This window comes from Saccopteryx bilineata, chromosome 3 (genome assembly GCF_036850765.1).
Source record: "Saccopteryx bilineata isolate mSacBil1 chromosome 3, mSacBil1_pri_phased_curated, whole genome shotgun sequence".
Lineage (NCBI taxonomy): Eukaryota > Metazoa > Chordata > Mammalia > Chiroptera > Emballonuridae > Saccopteryx > Saccopteryx bilineata.
Window position 1 is genome coordinate 79,925,388 of NC_089492.1, and position 24,561 is coordinate 79,949,948.

Sequence of the window (24,561 nt, forward strand, 5' to 3'; positions counted from 1 at the left end):
AGTTGTGAACCAGCCCCTGGATACAAGGAGTATCAAGTGTGGTGTTAAAGCCATCACTTATGACTTGCATAGCTTTCTCTGAACAAAAGATATAATTCTCTTTTCTTAAGGCCCTTCATGCTTTGTCTGAAAGGAAAACCACCTACCTCACTTACTGTCTTGTACACCTTGAGAAGCAAGTCACAGGGTCAGTCTGCAGCCTGCAAGTTCTCAGTAAAACAACAGAATGCGTGCAGAGCTGCCCCAGACAGAGGAAGGCCATACACCCTGCTGAGTCCTTTCTTCCAAAATTAAGAGGTTTCTGAATGGACAGCTTGGACTTGCTGTTGTGAGGAAGGAAGAAACGTTCCTCTACCTCAGGGCTCGTCTGGCTGGCCCTAATAACCAAACAGACAGGAGAGAGACCAACAACAGTATATTGGATATATGTGGGGCAGGACCCTGCATACATGAGAGAATCAGAGGTAGAAAGGGGATCTAGGTCTAGCCATCCTGAGCCAGGGGTGAAGTAAGGCAGCTCAGGGGGCTTCAAAGGCTCATTGCAAGATGCTAAGAACAGATGTTTAGTAAATAAAAGTTTGCCCTGCCATATAATGTAGGTGAAGGTCAAAAAGAGATTATGGCTGGTAATCTATGGGCAAGGCTCCTAAGTCAAACTCCAGGTAGTTAAAGGGAGGGGCAGAAGTTTCTCTTGAGCTTGAAGCTAAAGTTGCCTTTAGCTCCAAACAACCCCAGCACAGGCACATCGTGGGGTGGCTCATTCTGAACCTGCACATGGGTTTCACTAGTAATGACTCTTAGGTCTACCACTTAGAAGACACTGTCAATAATGTCAGGTGTCACAGATAAAACAGATAAGGGAAAGAAAGATACAGTCACATTTTTTACTCCATTTTGTATCAGCTTCAGGAGTAAATAAAATTCTCCCCAGTTGGATTTATCTCATTCCTTTGGAGTCATTTTCAGTTTTGCAAGTGGAGGTGTTCATACTTGTGTGTACTGAATGGAGCTGCTTACATTACAGCCTCCAGTGCAAGACTGAGGTCCTTCGGCCCAAATACCTTCAGTGAAAAATGACAGAAATTCTATCAAACTAGCTTGGAACACAAAAAGGAAAGATATTGTCTCATGTCTGGGAATGTGAAGAGCTGGTGGAACCAGACCCAGGGCTTCTAAGATTTCCTTTTAAGTTGTCTGTCTTCCCACATGGGGTCGGAGACAATGGGCAGCGCCCAAGGTCACGGCCCACCACTCTGCTCTGCAATGTCCCCATCAGCAACAAAAATGTTCTGATTTGATGGTGACTAGTCTGCCAAAGCATTTCATGTAAACCTTTGCAATGATAATATTTACTATCCTACTAGTATTTGAGAAATGAGGGAGAACTATAAGAATATGTTACTTTACTTTTATAAATTGTTAGAACAGTAGAAACACTGCCTGCTTTATTTAATGAATTCATATGTCCTTGAGCATTTCCGGGTCCCAGGCCACATCATGTTCAGTGTCACTGGGACTTCCAGCTGGAAATATGTTGGCCAGTGCCCAACACAATGCCAAAGTCACCGGGAATGCCAGTTATCATAGCTTTGGTTCATTAAGATTTTAAAATGTAAAACATTAAAAGCCAAGTTCTATGATGACATTTTTAATTACCCATCATATACAACCCATCAATAACGTTTCTCACTTCTCCTAACAAAGAGAATGTCTGTGACCCACCACCTAAATCCAGTTAGTCCTTGGTCATCTTTTGCTAGATTGGGGCCATACATTTAACTGATCTCTGTGCTGTCATTACCCTGACTGCAGCTGAGATTGCTTTGAAAAACCTAAGACCTTCTCACCCTTCATTTCATCCTCTTCCACCGCCTCCCATTGCTTTTGAAATAACATCAGGGTATCCCCTGTGACCCGGCAATGTGGTCCAACCATTGCTGCCTTTCTGTTCTCTCCTGCTGGTGTCCCCCGGCCACCGCCCTGCTCTCACCAGTCCCTTACAGATTTCCCCTGGGTCACATCATGCCCTTCTCTCTACGTGGGTGGATTCTCACATGGCAGGCTCTTTACCTTTGGGTTTCAATGTCATGGTGTTGCCACGGTGCCCCACTCCAGGTGGCACCTGTCTGTCCTATCCTTTGAACTGTGCAAATCACCAGCATGCAGCAATAATGCTTACTCACCTCCTCACAGAGGTCTTCTAGAGGAAAGGCGGTACCTTGTACTGATCCCTCTCAGACCACCCTATTCTTTACCTCATCATTCTTACCACAGTGTGCGACCGTGAGTGTGTGTGTTGGCTTGGTAACATTGGTTTTCCCCATCCAGCTAAGTTCTGTGAGAGTATGCGGTGCACTACTCTGATCAGGATAGCACAGAGCCTGCCTCTGTCTCGTGAAATGCAGGAGCACCCTCCACCTGGGAGAGTCCATGACGCCAATCACATAACTGCTAAAAGAGAAACTGGGGCATATTAAACAATTAAAGAGTTTATTCAGACAAAACACCATTCCAACTAGGCAGCTCCAGCAGTAAGTGGTCAGAAGTGCCCCACTGATGAGAGCCAGGGGGAAAAACAGTGCCAGAGAAAAAGCAGAAGCAAAACAAGAGAATTCAACAGGCCATAGCATGACAGTTCGTTCTTGAGTTCTGATTTCCTGACCTTGAGGCACTCACAAGGCCAGGGTTTGGGCTCACTTCCTTGGGCTGCTAAGGTATCAGAGCCACCATGGTCTGAGAGCCACCTTGCTTGGCTCACATAGCAGGGGAAAGGCCAAAACATAACTAAGCAGGGGCCATCAATCCCCCCCTCCCCAGATACAGATGTTTTCAGCACCCAGGAAGCTAGAAAAGGTAAAAGCAATGAGTCTGAATGGTTGTTGCTGCCTCACTCAGTGAAAACACAAAAACATTTGGAAGTCAGGGATGCTACTAGTTCCTGACTCCTGAACCCCCAGCATCCCAACAGTATCTGCACATCACGGGTGTGCAACACATGTTGGCGGAATGAAACACTCAGGTGTAAGGCAAGGAGCGTTTTAGCACCAACACCTAGCCCTCAGAGCAGAGGGGAAACAGTGACCTTTCACCCTGCACAGCTTCTGCTGGGACGCGGGGGACAGTCAGGTCCTGTGCTCTTCCTGCAGTCAGCCTTGGCTCTGTGCTCACAGTCCAAGCCAGGCCAGTTCCATTGCAGGAATATACGTCAGCCAAGAACCACTGAACCAACCAGAGCCAACCTCCCGTGGTCCACTCACACAGATTTCCACAGAAGATGGCCTAAGGGACATGTAAACTCACCAGAATTGCTCCATAGTGTCCCCTGCACAGTAAGATAGACCTGAGTAATGACTCTCGCTGCCCAAACACTTAACATCCACCTGGAAATTCACAGGCATCTAGGGTATCCATCGAGAGCTGATTAATCCCTTGTTTGTGGAGTATATTAAAGGAGAGAAAAAATCATACCACCTAAACGCTGCCATACACTATTTGTTTATTCAACTAATGGCATTATCTCTCTCCTTCAAAGCATTTAGGGAATGGAGACAAAAGCAAGCCCAGAGTATTCGACTTGGGCAATGAAAATTAATGAGTGTGTTAAGAGGGAATGTGATAAATGATGTTTAGAAAAAGGAGAAAGATAAAAATCACTTCAAATAATTGCAAATGGCATGTAAGGTCCCCTCCAAAGTCCCCGCCATCACTGGAGTTGTGTCTGCCCACCAGTCAACAACAGGACACACGGGGCACCGCTCCAAGTTAGAGGAGGATCTCAGATTGTCTGAAATAATTGTTTGGGGTCGAGGGGGAGGAGGGCAAGTTACATTTATTACTACACACTGGTAAGCATGCTCTCCTGATATTAAGTAGCACATAGGCATCTGTTCAAAACAAATAATCTAGGCCCTGGCCGGATGGCGCAGTGGTAGAGCATCGGCCTGGCGTGCAAGGGGTCCCGGGTTCGATTCCCAGCCAGGGCACACAGGAGAGGCGCCCATCTGCTTCTCCACCCCTCCCCCTCTCCTTCCTCTCTGTCTCTCTCTTCCCCTCCCGTAGCGAGGCTCCATTGGAGCAAAGATGGCCCGGGCGCTGGGGATGGCTCCTTGGCCTCTGCCCCAGGCGCTAGAGTGGCTCTGGTCGCAGCACAGCGACACCCCGGAGGGGCAGAGCATTGCCCCCTGGTGGGCAGAGCGTCGCCCCCTGGTGGGCGTGCCTGGTGGATCCCGGTCGGGCACATGCGGGAGTCTGTCTGACTGTCTCTCCCTGTTTCCAGCTTCAGAAAATAATAATAATAATAATAATAATAATAATAATCTTCTTTACTGGAACATGAAAGCCTTGGGGAGAGAGGGGGGGCCGTCCATAACCAGCACCCTCAGGCTCAGGCTAATGTTGAATCTACGGTGCCCAAACACAGACTGAAAGCCACATGATGTATGGAGACTCACAAAACCTCTGCAGTAACGAGATTTTCTTCCAGGTGAGGGATGCTGAAAATGCACTCACCGTGGAAGGCATTGTGTTCCCTCCTGGGCACCTCAACAATAAACCTGCCCAAAGTTTCCCAAATGCATCATTCCAGATGAGAGCTTCCCAGGAGACACTGCCCAAATTTGCCAGGTCAATAGTCCTAATCCTTGAATATATTGCAGCTAAGGAAGATGTGTGTCATATGCAGCTGGGTAAAAGAAAAGTCATTAGAGATGAAGATATTTTGGATATCCTAGTTAAGACTTGGTTGTTTTTTTTCTGACCATCTGTCTGTAGTCCTTTCTCCAGAACCTGTTTCATAGTCAAGGAGAACTATTTCAGGGCTTCCTCAAAGACAGGGTTTGCTTTGGCAGTATGTGGGAGTCCAGGACAAAAAAAAGTCAGTGTTAAATGATTTCAGAGGTGAGTGTCCTTTACATCTTCGGGGCAATAGACAGGCACTTACCTCCATAGGGTCCTTCCCTCCTCACCGACTACTGCCTGGACCTCCAGGTCAGGTTCCTTTCCTCTGCTGGGCAAATTCCGCAGATGGAGCCCTCATAAATAAGTCCTTCAGATCTCACTAGGTGTCAGACGGACACACATGTACATGCTCAGAATTAACTGCTGAGAGAGAAAGAGCCTTTGAGGAAAGTCAGGACTTTGAATCCATCTTCCCTGATTCCCAGAATTTCATGGATGTAGACAAGTTACTAAACTTTTAAGATCGTTCTCCCATCTGTGAAAGTGAGATAATCACATCTACTTCTTCAGATTGCTATAGGATTTAGATGACATACTATGTTTCAACACTTCATACACAGCCTACACACCGAAAGAGCTTAATAAATGTTCCATTCATATCTCCCTTGGACAGACTCGTGTAAGAGTGACTTGTGCACGTGACCATCTCAGGCACTGCACGGAAAGCACCTGGAAAGTGAAGGCCATCTCCTGATTGCCTTTGTTTCTCTGTTAGTTCAGAACACCATGTTTGCTTCCAATAAGTTACACATACCTTGCTACTGGATATTGACATATATAAATAGATCACTAAAATAATTTTACTTTATTCCCAGATCACAGTTGTCTGAAGATGACTCAATTCTAATAAATGAGGCCCACCCACTTCCATCGTGACCTGCACAACACTGTCTGGTCTCTTGTGTACAGCCGTTTCTTCTTCTTCTAACCCACAGCCTCCCCTCCCCAATTCCTGCCATCCCATTCCTCCTCCCCATCTTTTGCCCCTTCCCCTCCAAGTGTGGCATCATACTGTCTGTCTGCCAACTCCACTCAGCCCCAAGTATGGCCTCCTCCTCAGTTTCCTGGGATTCATCACCTTTCCTTACTGGGTCTCCTCTCTCTCCCTTGCTCAACTCAGTCTTATAATAAATTCCCATAGAAAGTTAGATAAATATGTTCCCACCTTCTTAAACAGAAGCCTCCACATTGGGTGAAAACTCTCCCTGGTGGCCCAAGATACTTCCCTCCACCCCATACTCTGTTTCTGTTTATTTTTATCTCTGTTTACATAATTTATATGTTCATGTTTTACCATTTTTATAAAGTCTATGTGGGACCAAAATGTCTGAGTTGAAGAGCAGTTCCAGTGGACCTGGACACCTGGAACCCTGTCCCTGCCTAGTTTTCAAGGACACAGGTGCCTCCCTGTAACAGTAGTGGGGAGGGCACCCAGAGAGCAGTCCGCATTTGGATGAGCCCTTGCTTTCTGAGCCTCCTCTGCCACTTACAGGGAAGTCCCTACCAGCAGCCACCAAAATGCAAGCACGCTCTCCACAACCCTTCCTTTGGGTGCCGTGTGTGTGTGTGTGTGTGTGTGTGTGTGTGTGAGTGTCAAGTATCTTTTATAATGCACAATATATACTTGTGGAATTAAATTTATAGCTGCCATTTTATAAACACTACTATTAGAAATTATCTTTCATGATCATTTCAGAATATAAAAAGTCACAAAAAAAAGACAAAAAATAATAAAAACACAGTGTTGCTCGGAGAATACTAGGCCAAACAAGCCCACCTGTCCTTTGAAAAGACAGCGTCCCCGTCATTCTGCGTGGCGTTTTCTGTAGCGTCCTTGCCATCGGTGTAATAGAGGTTTCTCTCATGGCTGTTTTCTGGCCTTCCTTATGGAGTCTGATGTGTTGCTCACCCCCTGGGATCAGTAGGAGTGGACTTGCCGCTGGCTGGACTCGGCAGTGAAAGCGTACACAGGGCTCGCGTGAGCACCTGGGCCTGAGATGCCGCCTGGAATTCTCCGGGCACCCTTGGGCTCCATCCATTATTTCTTGTTTCCTGAGGGCCGAGATGGCTTGGTTCAACCCCTGCTGGTCCCGGAAGACTTGCAATAATGCGAGCATTCTGGTGAACAGTAAGTGCTGGAGCTGAATGAGCTCGCTGCTACGGCCTCCGCACCAGTTTGCAATCATGTCTTGCGAGGATCCTCAAGGACCCTGGGAGGTGGGGATGCCACCGGCCAAGCGGCATGAGCACACCAAGTTTTAATGTCCGTGTGGGAACACAGCAGCAGGGTCTTTTCCCCTGAACTCTGCCAGTTCTCCGCTGAAATCTAGCACTCCGGGTAGCCGCGCACTTTCCTCCCCCTGTTTCAGCTGGATAAATTCTGCCTTTGGGTTTCCTGACATATAAGGCGATGTTTACAAAAAGCCCGTTATTTCCTAACCTGTCATCTGCTGGTGGTAGCAAGTTCACAGTGTACAGTCAGGCTGATTAGTAAGGAGAGCTGCTCATTGGAGCTCCCATGGCAACATCAGACACTACACTGTGTGGACCATGTCGTTCTAATTGGCATCGAGGGAAAGTAGACCTAATCTCTAGAAGCAACATGAACCAGAACCCTTTACTAGCTAGACACAGCATTTTAAATGTGAAGTGAAAAATCGTTTGTCCTGAAGGGGAGAAAGATGTATTTTTTTTATGAAAATAGGATACCCACAAAGAAAAAAAAACTGATTTAAATTATGTTGATATGCTTTGTAGAAAAGATCATTTTGTGCCCTGGCCGGTTGGCTCAGTGGTAGAGCGTCGGCCTGGCGTGTAGAAGTCCCGGGTTTGATTCCCGGCCAGGGCACACAGGAGAGGCGCCCATCTGCTTCTCCACCCCTCCCCCTCTCCTTCCTCTCTGTCTCTCTCTTCCCCTCCCGCAGCCAAGGCTCCATTGGAGCAAAGATGGCCCAGGCGCTGGAAATGGTTCCTTGGCCTCTGCCCCAGGCGCTAGAGTGGCTCTGGTCGCGGCAGAGCGACACCCCGGAGGGGCAGAGTGTCGCCCCCTGGTGGGCGTGCTGTGTGGATCCCTGTCGGGCGCATGCGGGGGTCTGTCTGACTATCTCTCCCCGTTTCCAGTTTCAGAAAAATAAAAACAAAAACAGAAAGATCATTTTGTGCCTGTCTACCACTGTCTCTGCTCAATCTGATGTCTTCGAGGGCTGTAAGATCTGCGCGCTCAGAGAGCTTCCCTGTGTACGTTTACAAAAACCTAATCATTAAGCCACAGAGAATCTGCCAGTGATGTCTGCATTCCTTCCATTCTCTCACAAGGGGTATGTTTCGGTTAAAATTTTTTTATTTTCAAGTGGAAGAAAAGGACTCCAGCTAATCTGAATGACATAGGAGAGTGCATTCAAAGAGCTGCTCCCAAATGCACAGGAAGGGCAGGATGCTCACGTGAGGAGGGTGAGAAATCACGGGGCCAGTGCCCATGAGCCTCCTCTGGGACACTCAGGGTGGCTGACTCAGGGGAGAACCTTCCATTTCTGCACATCTCAGTTCATTTCCAAATGTCCGGAGGAGGGGCTATTATTGGCCCAGCCAGACTTAGCATCTCTGCCCTTAGATTAGCAGTCAATGCCAAGGATTAGGGGTGGAGCGGGACCGGGAAGGTAGACCAGTCAGAGCTGCGTGAAGGTCACTGGGCAATGACCCCAGTCTGCTTGTGCTGTTATGGGAAGTTTGCCCTCAGCCTCCAGACTCACGTAGCTGTACACAGATCATTGGTTTCCCTCTAGTTTTATCTTTTTAAATTAATGAATAATCTCCACGCTTTATTAAGTACCTATGTATGGTATGCCAGGGAGAAGATGAAACTCTGGGTATAAAAAACTAAATTCTCCCTCAAGAGAGAGACTCAGACATATAAATAGTGTGCTTTGCACCGTAACAGCTATAACTCAGGCTGTACCTGTTAGGGGAGTCATTAAAAGCTCAGAAGGGAAATGTCAATCTACATACACCTGAAGCTGTCAGGGGAAGCTTTACAGAGGAAAGAACAGGTACACTGAATCTGGAAGGCTCCGTGGAATGTGTTATGTGACAGAGGAAGAGAGGCGTGCCCCGTAGAAAGTGTGCTCTCGCAGACGGCACTGTCTCCCGAGGGTGGACGGATGAGGCCGCATGGCACCGCATGGCTCCCTTGGGAGTTGTAACTAGCTCCGCATGCCTCCAGCTCTGTAATCAGAGGAAGTTGGTGAGGATGAGTCTGGAGAGAGGTTAATTCCTGGTTTCTCTGAGGCAACATTGAGGTGGATGGACCAGATCTTTCAGTCAGTAAAAGGGTTATGATTTGGGGAAGTGACCCAGTCTTTCAGTCAGTAAAAGGGTTATGATTTGGGGAAGTGATCCAGTCAAGGCTGGTTTCAGAAGAACCATTCTGGCAGTCGGGTGGGAGGAGAGTGAATAAGAAGAGGCCACTGAGACAGCTGAGAAAACCCCTCTGCCTGCTTACATAGATTTTAGCTGAGTTTGTCATTTACCATCCGAAGTGGACCATTACTACTGAGAGGAGCATGCTTAGGAAAGAGAGCCAGAAGAAAGGTTGAAAGTACAAAAAGACCATGAACTTGAGAGCATGTCCCAGACGGCCATCCTGTTTCTGTGTGTGCCCAACCCTGCCCCAGATCCCTCCTATCCTGGCTGCAGCCATCTGGATCTCAAGAAGTCTGTTACCATCCTTCCGTATCCCAGCTAAGCTGGTCCATTGGATGCTTCCATGGGTTTGGAGTTCGGGGGTGTAGAGATCGAGCTCAGAAAGAGTTGGGGCTGCAGGCGGAAACTGAGGAAGCCAGTCAGGGATGAGAAGAGAAGCACTGTCCCAGAGACAGAGGTAGGACGGCTGAGGACCTGAGTCCCAGTGCTGTGGACCAAGACCTGCTGTTGGGCAGATAAAATGTATTATGCTCACTTTGTTAAAGATGGAGGCCGTTGCCCAGGTGATATTAATGTGTGTTGAGAATCCTTGTAGCCTGGGGCTTGGTTTTGGGATTAAGCCTTTCCCACCCTTTTTGATGTGGGGTGGTACAATCCAATCATGCCTCAGAGAAGTGACTTTGTATTAGAGACTTCCTTATTTTGTATATTGGATTAAGGGTTTTGAATCTACACTATACAATAGGGGTAGAACGGGAGCTGGCGCTCTTGGTTCCTGAGGTTAGCATGAGAGAGCAAAGAGAGTAGAGCCAGCAGCGGAAGGAGGCCACGTGGAGGAGGCCAGGAAAAGCAGCCAAGATGGCGGAGTGCTGAGTGAGAAGCCAGTTTGTACAGTTTGTATCTGGGATAAGGAAGGAGATGGGGAACTGAGGAGAATAAGGCTGGTGAGCTAGAAACCTTTGATTCTAGGAAACTCAGATAAGTCAGTGGCTTTGTGAGCACTGAATGTGACTGGGTTTTGGAGCCCAGTGTGTATTTTTACTTGGCCGCCGGGTGCAAGCTAGGATTAAAGACTATGGCCCACCAGTTTTTGGCTCCGCTGTTTCTTTACCGACTGTCCGAATCCAATGCGAACCTGCATGGGTCGGGCTGCTGTGATAGTGGCCCTGGCCTTGGATACTGGCTTTACACCTGCCTTCAGGTGGGTCCACCTGTGTGCTGTTCAGGAGCGGGAGATTCAGATCCATTAAATCTCAGCTTGAAAGAATTGCTTCTCTGAGATTGGATCAACCCACACAAAACTTTGGGGCATGTTGACATTTTATCTTCGCTATCAGAGAGATAACTTTTAAAAGAAATGCAAAATGTTCTATTACTGAGTTAGGGGCCAGAGAGGCTTTTGTCTGTGTCTTATGCTAATCACATTCTTCAGTCTCAAGATGGGTTCTTATCTTCCTTTGCTTCTCTATGTAGCCTTGAGAGGTTTCACTCCTTTTCATTTTTCTGAATTCTGAAATGTACCCTTTCAGAGTCTGAAACTAATACATAGCTTAGCTCTACCCTCTAAAGCAGTCAACTTTCTTTCAAGTAGACAACCGTGTTTAATACTTGTTGGGAATACTGAAAGGGTGCACCAGGAGGTTGGCAAGAAGTAGCGGAGAGAGGGGTGGGGGGGGGGGGGGTGATTGTGCAGCAGACCAGGCAAGCAGTTAACCTCTGTGCTATCTCAGACTCACTGTTTGGCAATGAGCTCTGACTCTAATAACCAGCATGATTGTTTTCAACTTCACTGAACGTTCTCTAGTGCGTTTGAAGGAGGCTTGATATTTGTGGAATGCAAGGTAATTCTTAAAATATCAGAAATACTTTCATCCACTCTATCTTATTATAAAAATAAAAATCAGGAAAGCACAGACGCCTGAGACTAAATGCAGACTTGCTCGTTTCATAGTTGCCTGACTTAGAGCAGCATCTAAAGACAATCTACTTAATCACCTGTGTAGAATAGCTATTTCTACCGCATGGACCATTACAGTGGCTGAGCCCTATGACAGGCTCAGCAATTCATGTGCGTTTTTCGTGTAAGCCTAACAGCGATCCCAAGAGGACGGACATGGTCACCCAAATGTCCATCACCATGGTGACCCTGCAAAGTGGGATCTCCACCTCAATACAGTGATTGCTCTTGTTCTCAAACTGTCTGCACCCCTTAATTTAGAAGCTCTTGGGCTGAATATTCTCTCAGCCCAGAGTCTGAGCTCTCATTTTACTGGTGTTGCTACAGCTGAACATGCCATCAGGTTCTACCTACATCGGCTGACTGTTCTTTCTGTCATTCCTGGTTCATGATGTTGTTCTCACAGGACCACTGATGGTGGTTTCCATTGATGGGGCTGGATGACTGCTAATCCCTGGAGACTCAGCAAGGCCATTTTCAATTTGTACACAAGATGAAGAAAGCTGTGACACTGTCCCACTGGTGGTTTTTTTCTCCAACCCCAGACATGTGCACACCATTTCTCAATGGCCTTCCAGAACAGTTACTGAAGAAACCAGCTTTCAGTGAAGGTTTTGGCTTCTCTAAACCGTCTCTCTCCGATTCAGCCTTTAGGCTCGTAAAAAATATAGACAGGAATTGCTGACTTCTTTCCAGAGGGCTTTACACAAATTTAATCATTAAAGTCATTTCCTTTCTACTGGCCAGAGATAACCTGGAGTTTATTGAAACAGCATCAAAAACATCACAAAGTCTCGAGCTTGAGCTATTCCAACTATGATTCCTGCAGAACTTGCCATCGGCCTTTTAGAAAAATTACAGAGCAAGAATGGGCTTTGACCAGAACAAGAATGGGCTTTGAGTTCAGGTCTGACGTCAAGAGTTATGCGAGCCAGAATATTTTTCAGGGAAAACTACAATATGTGTTTCCTGTGAACAACAACAAAAAATATTATCTGTCAATTTTCTGTAAGGTATTTCTTTTTAAAATACAAACTGTTGTGATAAGATTAGAACCAACAGATGATGGAATTCAGGCTGGAACCCTGCTCGGTGCCCAAAATAATCTGGTCAGGTCAGAGGGGAAGAGAATTTTAGAAGCCATGGCTTTTGTGAGGAACATCTTGTTCTGAAGTGTTCTGTTTGTTTTAATGAGTTCTGTTGATGGAACCATGCTAAATGTATTACAGAAATTGAAATTTGGTGATACATTATCCTGTATAAGATGCTCAAATAAAATCCCAAATAAGCTGAGAGACAGTCTGTTCTTAACACAATTCAGAGAGATTTCCCACAAGGGGCTCCCAGATTATTCCCCATGATGCAACGGAATATGTTATCAGTAATCAGTGGCATGATGCAATGTTTGATGAGGTAGATTTCATATTTCGCCATTTATCATACTGTCCTCGGTTCTCTAGGAGAACTATAGCTATTAAATTCCTCACAGAATGTTTTCAGATATCTTGTCACTGTTTCTTCTGACAATTTCAAGAAACCAATAGTCACTAAACATTGACACTCATTTATTCCTTTATTTAGTCATTTAATAAAACTGGGCTACATACCTTGTTCACTTGTTTCATAGATTTAATGGAGCATTTAAGATGTTTCACATACTGGACATGAAAAAATATATATACTGTATTTCCCAATGTATAAGATGCTCCCATGTATAAGATGCACCTTAATTTTGAGGCTCGAAATTTGAAAAAAAAAATGTATTACATAAAGTTATTGAATTCAAGTTTTATTCATCATAAAATTCATACAATTCCCGATCACTGTCAAAATTCCCATCCATTAGCTTGTCTTCATCTGTGTCTGATGACGAAATCCTGTCTTCAGCAATGTGCACAAAAACAAGTGTGAAAAAGCAAGAAATAGGCCCTGGCCGGTTGGCTCAGCGGTGGAGCATCAGCCTGGCGTGTGGGGGACCGGGGTTCGATTCACAGCCAGGGTACGTAGAAGAAGCGCCCATTTGCTTCTCCACCCCACCTCCCTCCTTCCTCTCTGTCTCTCTCTTCCCCTCCTGCAGCCAAGGCTCCATTGGAGCAAAGATGGCCCGGGCGCTCTGCCCCAGGCACTAGAGTGGCTCTGGTTGTGGCAGAGCGACGCCCCGGAGGGGCAGAACATCGCCCCCTAGTGGGCAGAGCATCTCCCCTGGTGGGCGTGACGGGTGGATCCCGGTTGGGCGCATGTGGGAATCTGACTGTCTTTCCCCGTTTCCAGCTTCAGAAAAATACAAAAAAAAAGAAAAGAAAAAGCAGGAAATAAAAAAAAAATCTATAACTGCTGTATAAGATGCACCTAGTTTTTAGACCCCAAATTTTTTTAAAAACTGTGTATCTTATACATGAGGAAATACAGTAAGGCTGTGCCTGCCTCCAATTTTAATAATCCCATTAGGACAAATCCTGAATATTATTAAGACATTTGTTAAAATAAAAGAAGGTAAAGGTCTTAATTTAAAATAATGTTAACTGTACTCTGACTGGATAGCTTGGTTGGTTAGAGCATCATCCTGAAGCTCAGAGGTTGCTGGTTTGAACCCTGGTCAGGGCACATACAGAAACAGATTGATGTTCTTGTCTCTTTCTCTCTCCCTTCCTCTATCTCTAAAATCAATAGAATAAACATAATAAATAAATAAATAAAATTATGTAACTGCTGTTTATTTAGAGTTTACCTTGTGTGAGGTGTTGAGAAAAAACATTTTTATCTCATTTTAATAGATAAATTCTAGTTTAATTCTCATATTTTAAAAACCTAAGTGGTAGGTGTTAACTCCAGCATGTAGATGATAAAACAGGTTTAAAGCAAGTGATGACCATCTGTCATCACTAAGTGACCACTAAAGAACCCTGCATTGAATCATTTTGCCACTTAAAATGTATTGGGCTTAAAGTAGAATGACCTGAGAGGGCTCTGCGGGTAGAGCATCAGCCCCAGATGGGGGGCTGCTGGGTGGGTCCCAGTCGGGGAACATGTGGGACTCTGTCTCTCTGACTCCTCTGCTCTCATTTAATTAAAAAAAAATCAGTAGGAGTCAGCCAGTACTGACTCCTAAAAGCTGGGCCTGCCCTCCCCAGGCCCAGCCCAGCTCAACACTCAGCCCCCAGGAGTCAGGGCCCAGCCCTTCAGGAAGGAGGTGAGCAAGGCTTCTTGGAAAACCTGACCAACCAGGTTAATGGACCTATAGATTCTGACTTTGGGGTCCTCTAACAGCTGGCCCACCAAAATCACCATCCAGTCAGTTTGAAAATTTCTAAGTCTCATTCACGTGTTCGTTCAGGTTCCCATCAGCTCTCTGGTCCCTTACTATTAATAACGAGCAGAAGGTCAAGGCTGATGAGACAGCAGAGGAAAGCCTCTAATGCAACATGGAAAATAGAACAAAAGTGAAGATATTGCACATGAGCCAAAACAATGTACTATTGAAAAGTCATACAAGTGAGACTTTGGAAATCAAAAACATGATAAATAAAATGGGAAGGGGAACAAGCAAAAGGAAATCTCCTGAGATTAAGAGTTAAAACAAACAAACAAACAAACAAACAAAAAAGTACCTAAAGATTAAAAATAGGAAAGAAGTGACCAGGCAGTGGCACAGTGGATAGAGTGTCAGACTGGGATGCAGAGGACTCAGGTTCGAGACCCTGAGGTCGCCAGCTTGAGCACGGGTTCATCTGGTTTGAGCAAAGCTCACCAGCTTGGACCCAAGGTTGCTGGCTTGAGCAAGGGGTTTCTCAGTCTGTTGTTGCCCCTCAGTCAAGGCACATATGAGAAAGCAATCAATGAACAACTAAGATGTTGCAACGAAAAACTGATGATTGATGCTTCTCATCTCTCTCTGTTCCTACCTGTCTATCCCTCTCTCTGACTCTCTCCCTGTCTCTGTAATAAATAAATAAATAAATAAATAAATAAATAAATAAATAAAATAGGAAAGAATAGGTAAGAAAATCAGAAGACCCACCCTGGAAGTCCAACCCCAGAGTAAAAAACTGAGAAGCAAACAAACACAAGATACAGATGAGCTATTAGTTTGGTAAGATTCAGATAATTTGTTATTTCCAAAGTAGCTAGTTACAGAGGAAAAACGACACCTGCCCATTAGCATTGAGACTTAAGGGGGCAGTGAAGTCTTATTGGCAGGTGATTAGGCAGGATCTCAAAATTATTACTTTGAGCAACAAACATCACTTCTAAAAATCTACCTTTTTCAAATAATCATTAATATTCATGTACAGGGTTATATGTACAAGGCTATTGAGTTTAGCATTATTTTTATAGAAATATACTTAAAAAAATAAAGTTTAAAATTCTAAACAGCCACTAGAAAGAATTGAGGTGTGAAAAGTTCTCCAAAATAGAGTGTTAGGTTGAGGAAACAGCCAGTAAATAATGTCTATGTTGTGATGTATAATGTTAGATTAGAAAATAGTTTCCAAAAAGCCCTTCAATAGAAGACTGGATAAAGAAGATGTGGCACATATACACTATGGAATACTACTCAGCCATAAGAAATGATGACATCAGATCATTTACAACAAAATGGTGGGATCTTGATAACATTATAAGGAGTGAAATAAGCAAATCAGAAAAAAACAAGAACTACATGATTCCATACATTGGTGGAACATAAAAATGAGACTAAGAGACATGGACAAGAGTGTGGTGGTTACCAAGGGTGGGGGGGGAGGGAGGACATGGGAGGGAGGGAGGGAGAGAGTTAGGGGGAGGGGGAGGGGCACAGAGAACTAGATAGAGGGTGACGGAGGACAATCTGACTTTGGGCGAGGGGTTTGCAACATAATTTGATGACAAAATAACCTAGACATGTTTTCTTTGAATATATGTACCCTGATTTATTAATGTCATCCCATTACCATTAATAAAAATTTATTAAAAAAAAAAAAAAAAAAAAAGAAAATAGTTTCATCGATTCCCAGCCAGGGCACACAGGAGAAGCGCCCATCTGCTTCTCCATCCCTCCCCCTCTCCTTCCTCTCTGTCTCTTTCTTCCCCTCCCACAGCCAAGGCTCCATTGGAGCAAAGTTGGCCCAGGTGCTGAGGATGGCTCTGTGGCCTCTGCTACAGGCGCTAGAATGGCTCTGATTGTGGCAGAGCGATGCCCCAGATGGGCAGAGCATTGCCCCCTGGTGGGCATGCCGGGTGGATCTCGGTCTGGTGCATGCGGGAGTCTGTCTGACTGCCTCCCCGTTTCCAACTTCAGAAATATACAAAAAAAAAAAAAAAAGAGAAAGAAAGAAAGAAAAAGAAAATAGTTTCAAAGCATTGCAAATGATAAGATTCTATTTACTTAGAAACTAGAATATATGTGCCCAAGTGTGCATGCATGCCTAACTTTATAGAAACAGAACTGTGAGTTTATACACCCCAGTTGTACCAAGTTACCTTTGAATAGAACTTCACAAGTCCTTGCTTACTCATTTTGTTATAGACATTACTGGGTAGCTGGATCCTTACAGTAAGAATATATTACTTTTCTAGTAAGTTTATATATCTTTTAAAAAAACACAGTAAGTTCAGCGGGTTCATCCGACTGAATCAAATCTTCCAAGCGCCTCGAATCCATGTTCTCCCAGCCTCCTCCTTTCATGACCCTCACAATAGGTCAGGTTCCAGACACTGGGTTAGGAGACTATTATATTAGCAAGATGAGTGAGAAATGAGGGTTGTCTAATCAATACTGGAGCAGTAGAAGTGAAAATAAATGGGGGAAAGATTCTTATTGACTTAACAGGCTGGAAAAAAGAGCTCATTTACACAGTCACTCAGTAAATATATATTAATTTAATATTATCTGATATTAGTAATAGACAGTATGGATGAGCATAATGGCCCTTCCAATGGCCTAAAACAGGGGTCAGGAACCTTTCTGGCTGAGAGAGCCACATATTTTAAAATGTAATTCCGTGAGAGCCATACAATATGTTTAACACTAAATACAAGTAAATGTGTGCATTTTATGTAAGACCAACACTTTTAAAGTACAATAAGTCTCTGAATTCTTTTTAATAACGCTGTTATGCTGTTGCTAACCAATGATTAGTAAAGTATTTCTTACCATTAATGCGACTTCTGGTGCTGCATGGTTTTGTTGATGGCTTTGTAGTCTGGTTGATACGTGGTAAGGTTAAGTTTCATGCAGGCGTTGAGACTTCCATCCATTAAACATGATCATAGGTTGGTCTTAACATTCTTTAGATGTGAGAAAGACTGCTCACATGCATACGTAGAGCCAAACATTGTCAGTACAGCAATACTCACACGCTGCAGTGTGTGGTATGTGACGGGAAGCACGTTCCAAGTTTTGACAATCAGCTGGTCCGCGGGTTGAAGTTTGTTCATTTCTCCCCACTTGTGTTTGCTCACCAACTCTGCATGCTGTCATGCAAGTCTTTCCAAATCTTCATTCAGTGACTTGAACTTATTCATCCACATGTCTGAGGCCCTCAGGTCAGCAGCTTATAGCTCAAAATCTCTGATGGAAACACCAGGGATGTTACTCATGTCAGCACTGTCCACTGAACACTCGTGTGGATGAGTGATGAACTTAAAAAGATGAGTGCACTCACGAAATTCTCCAAAGCGTGCTTTGAATGACTGCAGGAGATTAGATGTGAAGCCCGCTAGCTGCTAGAGATCAAGATGTTGAGCAGGGTCACTTGCTGTGCATGCATTTTTAAACTCTCCCAGTTTTTCAAAGTGTAGTAAAGACCTGTTTCAATGTCAGCGATGAAGAATTCCAGCTTGTTTTCAAATGCAAACACTGTTTGTTGAAGGGACAAGACTGTATTTCCAACACTTACATTTTCACATTGAGCTGGTTCAGATGTTCAGTCATGTCCACGAGATAGTAGAACTTCAGAAGCCACTCAGTGTTAGCTAACTCAGGATGCTCGACGTTTTCATTTTAAGAAAAGTCCGGATTTCGCTCAGACAAGCCGCGAAACGGCTGAGCACCTTCCCTCTTGACAACCAACGCACATTGTTGTGCAGAAGCAGACCCAGATAATTATTCCCAACTTCATCCAGCAGTGTTTTAAACTGGAGATCATTTAAAGCTCAGGCAACAATAAAGTTGACCACCCGAATGACCAGCGACATCACCTCACCAAGCTGCTCACCACACATCTGAGTACAAAGCACCTCCTGATGTAGGTAGGATGCAGTGAAAACTTAGGATGGGTCTCTTTTCATGTTTATGAAGAAGCGCTTACGAATCCTCTGTTTTTCCCCACCATGCATGGAGCACCATCATTACACACCGAAATAAGTTTATCCATCGGTAGATTTTTTTCTTTAGCGAACTCAGTGAAAGACTTGAATAAATCCTTCCCTCTTGATGTCTCTGTCATAGGCAAAACAGCAAGACTTTCCTCACATAGTGTGTCACCGACAGTATACCTTGCAATCACGCTGAACTGGGATAAATGGCTTACGTCTGTTGACTCATTCAAAGTGAGAGAAAAGAATGGTGCTGCATTTATGTCCTTCACTTGTGTTTCCTCAATTTGATTTGCCATCACGGTGGTACGATCGTGAACAGTTCTTCCCGACAGAGGCATGTCTTTTATTCATTTGATTATCTTGTCTTTATTCGAAAATTCATCAAAAAGTTCATTCGCAACATCAAGCATGAATGTTTTGGCATACTCCCCATCTGTGAATGGCTTTCTGTTTCTCACAATTGCTAAAGCACCAGCAAAGCTAGCTGAAGTCCAGTAACTTTGTTGGGTTCAAACACGGAGTTGCTGCTGACTGGCTTGCACTCTACACAGTAGCTCTTGACATGCTTTCTTCTTGCTGTACCCCGCTGGATATTTCAATGCAAATGTAGTATGGCGTTTGTCGAAGTGCCGTTTTATATTTGACCGTTTCATCTATGCAATTTTATCATTGCATATTAGACACACTGCAGAACCTGCTCTCTCCACAAAGGCAAATTTCTCTGTCCATTCCTGCTGAAAAGTACGATACTCCTCATCTTTTTTTCTTTTAGCCATCTTGTTTGTCAAAAGGGTTTCTGCAATTAGCTAGCTAACTACTTGATTAAAAGGAGGAAAATTTACTTCCTGACCTCACAACAACTTGTGTACATTAGGCATTATCCAATAAAAATTTGGTGTTGTCCTGGAGGAAAGCTGTGATTGGCTCCAGCCACTCGCAGCCATGAACATGAGCGGTAGAAAATGAATGGATTGTAATACATAAGAATGTTTTATATTTTTAACGTTATTATTTTTTTTATTAAAGATTTGTCTGTGAGCCAGATGCAGCCATCAAAAGAGCCACATCTGGCTCGCGAGCCATAGGTTCCCGACCCCTGGCCTAAAAGAACTGAACTGAACTCCCCTGACGTTTTACTTGGCAGTGCAGGATCAAGAAAGCATAGGTTTGTACTCTGTGACCCCTGGGAGGGAACTGAGAAATTACCCACCCCATTTTCATAACTTAATGAAGAGATGTTTCATTTCCCCCCTCATGTTGACATGCCTGGCTTCCTTGCTGGGGGTATTCTTTGTATTCTTTCCTCCCAGTGGCTGGCAAGAAGAAAGGTGCTCACTTCACAGAGTTCAATAATATGGCAATAATGGGAAATTAAGTGTGACTGTGGAACTGCTGGTACAATAAATCCAAAGAACTGCAACTCACATTTTTGTTAGGTCTGACATGCTGGTGGTGATCGTGCTGTAAATCCTTCCTGTTATGACCTCACAGATCACTTCTTCCTGGTCTTCACACAGAAAAAAGTATAGAGAGACAGGGATTTCCTGAGTGTAAAGAGAAGAAAACAATAATACCTTGCATCTGTGAAGGCAAGAGTTCAAGATTGGGTGGGTATATATACACATCATTTTTCACCCATTAAAATAGCAAAGATTGTTTTAAATAAGATTACTTATTAGATTGGATATGCTCATAAGTTAATTATATTAAATTATATTATTTAAAGTAAGTGCCCAATAATTAAGGGATGCCTTAATAAATTATGATAAACACACACACACACACACACACACACACAATTTTGCCCCTTATGTTAAAATAATGGAAGTCCCTTATTTAGAAATATGATCCTGAAATGTTTCTTCACAAAAGTACTGTGTGTCTTTTTTATACTCAGACAGTGTGGAAAGGCAAAACTATCAAAGACAAGACCAGCACCTTTGACAGGTAGTGACCCCCTACCCAGAGTATGTACAAGCATAGTTGGGTGAGTTAGTTTTGGGGGGGTGGTTATAGACATTTAAGCTTTATTCTAATTTTAATATTACTCAAATCTGTGGTTCTTTTCACTTATAACTTAATATCTCCAAGGTCTTCAGAATCTGAAGATCTGGTGGTCCTGAATCTACAAAATGCAAACGACTTCTATAGAACCAAAGACCAGGAGTTATTTTGCCATATTCTATGTAGGAAGCCCCAAGGAACAGGAAAGTGAGGTAGCTGTCTAAATGTTGTGTGTGTGAGGGGAATGCTGGACCATAAGGCCTACTTGGGCAACAGTCTCAGGAAATAAGTAATATAACATAAATAGATGTATCAACCCTACTAACTTGAACACATTATTGTTTATGTTTGAGTAATGTTTAGTGATATGCTGAAAAGGATGTAGTATGTGAAAATGGCTGGGTTGTTCTTAGGGAACAAGAATAGGATATCTAAGTTGGCCAAGAAAACCAGTGGTCTATAGAGAAATATAACCAATAGTATGTGTATATACAGAGAGAGAGAGAGGTTTATTTTAAGGAATTGGCTTACACAATTATGGAGCTAGCAAGTCCAAAATCCACAGTGTAGGCTGGCAGGCTATAGAGTTGGTGTTTTAGTTCAAGTCCAAAGGCCATTTACTGAAGGAATTTCTTCTTGCTTAGAGGAGGTCCGTCTTTCTAGTAGGACTTTCAACTGATTGGATTAGGCCCGCCCACATTAGGGAGAGCAATCTGCTTTACATAAAGTTCACTGATTTAAATGTTAACCTTGTCCAAAAAACACCTTAATGTTTAAGCTCTTTAAATACAACCCACGTTTCTAGAAAGTAGGCATTACTTATTCCCATTTTAGATCTGAAAAAACTAGGGTCAGAGGCCATGGATACTGTGGGCAACCCCTGTGGCAATGATCACACTACAGTTTGAGTTCACCTGATTGTCCAGACAGAGGATTCCATGCTTAAAGGCAGATGGTTAAGCCTTATTTCCTCTGTACCAGAACACCTAACAAGGTACTTAAATGTAGTTGCTTCTCAATAATTGATACTTGAATATACAACATATAGGGGTGGCCAGATGGAAGAAGTAGAGCTGGACTGAGAAGAAGGATGAGTATCAATCAACCAAAGTTGAGATTAAAGTGCTGTTTTCTCTCCATGAAGACTCTTTCCCATACTAGTACTTAGCGACAGGCAGACACTCCAGAGAGACCTCCTAGTTTTGGACCATGGCTCCACTGAATGCTCTGTGAACTTGGGCAGGTGACTTAACTTTTCTAAATCTGTGTCCTCGTCTATAAAATGGTGATAATGGCAGTATCCTGTATTTTGTAACGCTGAGAAGATAATGTGATAATGTGATAATCCATTAACGCCATGCCTAACCAACCAGACTAGTTTACCATTTGGATAATCAGAGTCTCATGGTCGCCTTACTCTAAAAGTATCCTGTGCTGCCAAGTTTTTGCTCATTTCCTTTTCTATGATTAAAAGGCTTTCCAGGGAGACTCATCCTCATCCAGGTTAAAAGGAAGGTTAGAAGTAAGTGAAGTTAAAAAGATAAGATTTGCTGGTACTTGATAGGTCTTGACCACACTGAGAACTCTTTCCCGTCTCATAAACCTAACAGAACCTAAGTAATTTTATATCGAGAAAAATCTACCCAGTAAAAATGAACATTAAAACTCTTACCTGATTATCATTACATTTCACAGTTTGTTAGTAGTAAAAAGATCTACTTATGGGTTTTCTGAACAGACTCTTCAAATAAAGTTCTACTCAATACATTTTATTTTACACAGAAAAAAAAATAGAGAACTCACTTTTACTTTGTAAGGTCTAGGCCAGGGGTCCCCAAACTTTTTATACAGGGTGTCAGTTCACTGTCCCTCAGACCATTGGAGGGCCAGACTATAAAAATACTATGAAAAAAATCCCTATGCACACTGCACATATCTTATTTTAAAGTAAAAAAACAAAATGGGAACAAATACAATATTTAAAATAAAGAACAAGTAAATTTAAATCAACAAACTGACCAAAATTTCAATGGGAACTATGGGCCTGCTTTTGGCTAATGAGATGGTCAATGTCAAGTTCCATATTTGTCACTGCTAGCCATAACAAGTGATATGACAAGCTTCCGGAGCCGTGATGCATGCATCTCACGTCATCGGAAGTAGTACTGTACATGAGTGATGCCACGCTTTGCAGTGAACTCACTGACCACCAGTGAAAGAGGTGCCCCTTCCAGAAGTGCAGCAGAGGCTGGATAAATGGCCTCAGGGGGCCACATGTGGGCCGCGGGCCATAGTTTGGGGATCCCTGGTATAGGCAGATTGGGATCCTGGTATCTCAATTCTAGTATCCCTATCATAGATAGTACAGACCAAATAGAAACTGCAAAATAAAGATAGTTGATCAAGTCAGTTAGGATTGTTGAGACCACTGCTCTAGACACCATGGTGACAAGCTCCAGCAAGATACAAATGGGAGGAGTGACTATTAGCATATGGAGCAGCAGAGGCAGCTGACCCACTCAGCCTGCAATATGTGTTACTCTCAATAACTGAAACATGTTCATCAGGAGGTTGCTAAATAATGATCAAAAAATCCCAAAAGGACCAATCCATGCTAGTGAGAGAGGATAACTCTTATTAGTCTGTGTGATAGCCACAGCATGTGTGGAAACACAAGAACACACAAGGAAATGTGTGGAAAAAAGGGAAGCTAATGGCAAACCTTTTATTTCAAAGAGAATGCAGAAAACTTAAGAAGTAATTAAGAAAATTGAATGTTGTTTAATATCACTGTCTGTGTCTTTATTTCACACATCCTTAACACCATATGCATGTGTCCATTTTAACTTGTCACAGTTATCATAAAGAATTATCATCTTAGGGAGGTGACAAGATGGCAATGGAGTAGGCGGACGTACCAACTTCCACCTCCCAGGACCAAAGTGGATTACAACTTAATTTTAAGAATCATCATCTAGAAAAACCAAATTTGGACTAAACTAAGAGGACTCTTCAACCAAGGAACACTGAAGAAGCCATACTGAGACTGGTAGGAAAAGCAGAAATGCGGAGAGGGCTGCCCAGCTCCCTGGAGCGAGCGGCAGCCTGGTGAGACTCACGTGGCTGGAAGTGAGTTTAGAAGAGAAGGGAGAGTCCTGAGCCCCAGCAAAAAAGCCCCAGCCTGCAACCCCAGAGCCTAGAAGAGGTGTATGGACAGGATTTAGTTATAAACAAGTCAGGATACTGTTTGTGAGAAAGAGACTGATTTCTCAGACCCAGGATTCTTCTTAAAGGGACAGCACAGAAAACCTCTCTCACAACCACTCACCCGGGGCTCCAGGGGATGGGGAGAGAGGAGAGGACTGGAGCAGCGGGAAGAGAGTGTAATCTAGGAGGCACAGGGAGAAACACTTTGAGAGACAGCCACTCTAACCCTGGGACGAGTCACTCCCCAAATCTGAAGTGAATATTTCCCCTGGAAACAGCAATACTAGCAAAATAAAGCAGGACACCAGCAAAAACAAACTCTCCCACAATACTTAGAGCAAAGTTGCTTAGAAAGAGGGAGCATTCGGGACTACAGTAGTGAGTCTTAGGGTCTGAGCTGCAGCACCCCCACCCACACGGCTGAGGGCTCACCCAAGGGCAGGTGGTGGCGGGACACAGAAACAAGGTTCTGTCAGCAAGGGTAGAAGCTGGCTGACCACAACTGAAGCCCAAGTGTGAGCTTGGCCTTGCTGGGCTGGGGAGGAGGGGATGCAGGAAAGTGGTCAAGCCCAGCTACAGGCTGCCTGCAATTCAGCCTGCAGGGGAAGGGCAGGAGCCCTGGAAGGGGTGGAGACCTGCCCTTAAGCAAGGGCACAGGAGTGCAACCTTGCCCCACCCACAGAACCCAGGCTTGTGGTCTGATGCAGGAGCCAGCTCCTCCCATAGGGATAGAGAAAAAACCCAGAAGAGGTGGAGTCCCATGACTGAGCATGGTCACAAAGCCCAACCCGGCCTGTGTAGCCAAGGCTTGCAGCTGTCTCACAAGTGGGCTCCTCCTGCAGGGGAAGGATGAAAGCCTGGAATCAGTTGGAGACCCACAGCTGAGCAAACCTGCTCACCCCTACCCTCAGGGCCAAGCATAACCCCACCAGCAGGGG

The 24,561-nt window shown here is 44.2% G+C and overlaps 1 long non-coding RNA gene across 3 annotated transcripts in view; it reads right to left on the reverse strand.

Annotated features, from left to right (window-relative positions):
• LOC136329825 (uncharacterized) overlaps positions 1-24,561 on the reverse strand; it is a 118,282-nt gene that overhangs the window by 11,250 nt on the left and 82,471 nt on the right. For 2 of the 3 annotated variants that reach the window (XR_010730250.1, XR_010730248.1), the window contains exons 4-5: positions 19,838-19,956; positions 4,940-5,097 (exon numbers count right to left, since the gene is read on the reverse strand). This is a non-coding gene — a long non-coding RNA (uncharacterized lncRNA). Of the gene's footprint in view, positions 1-4,939; positions 5,101-19,837; positions 19,957-24,561 lie in introns of all 3 variants that reach the window. The other variant, XR_010730249.1, reaches the window with a different exon arrangement.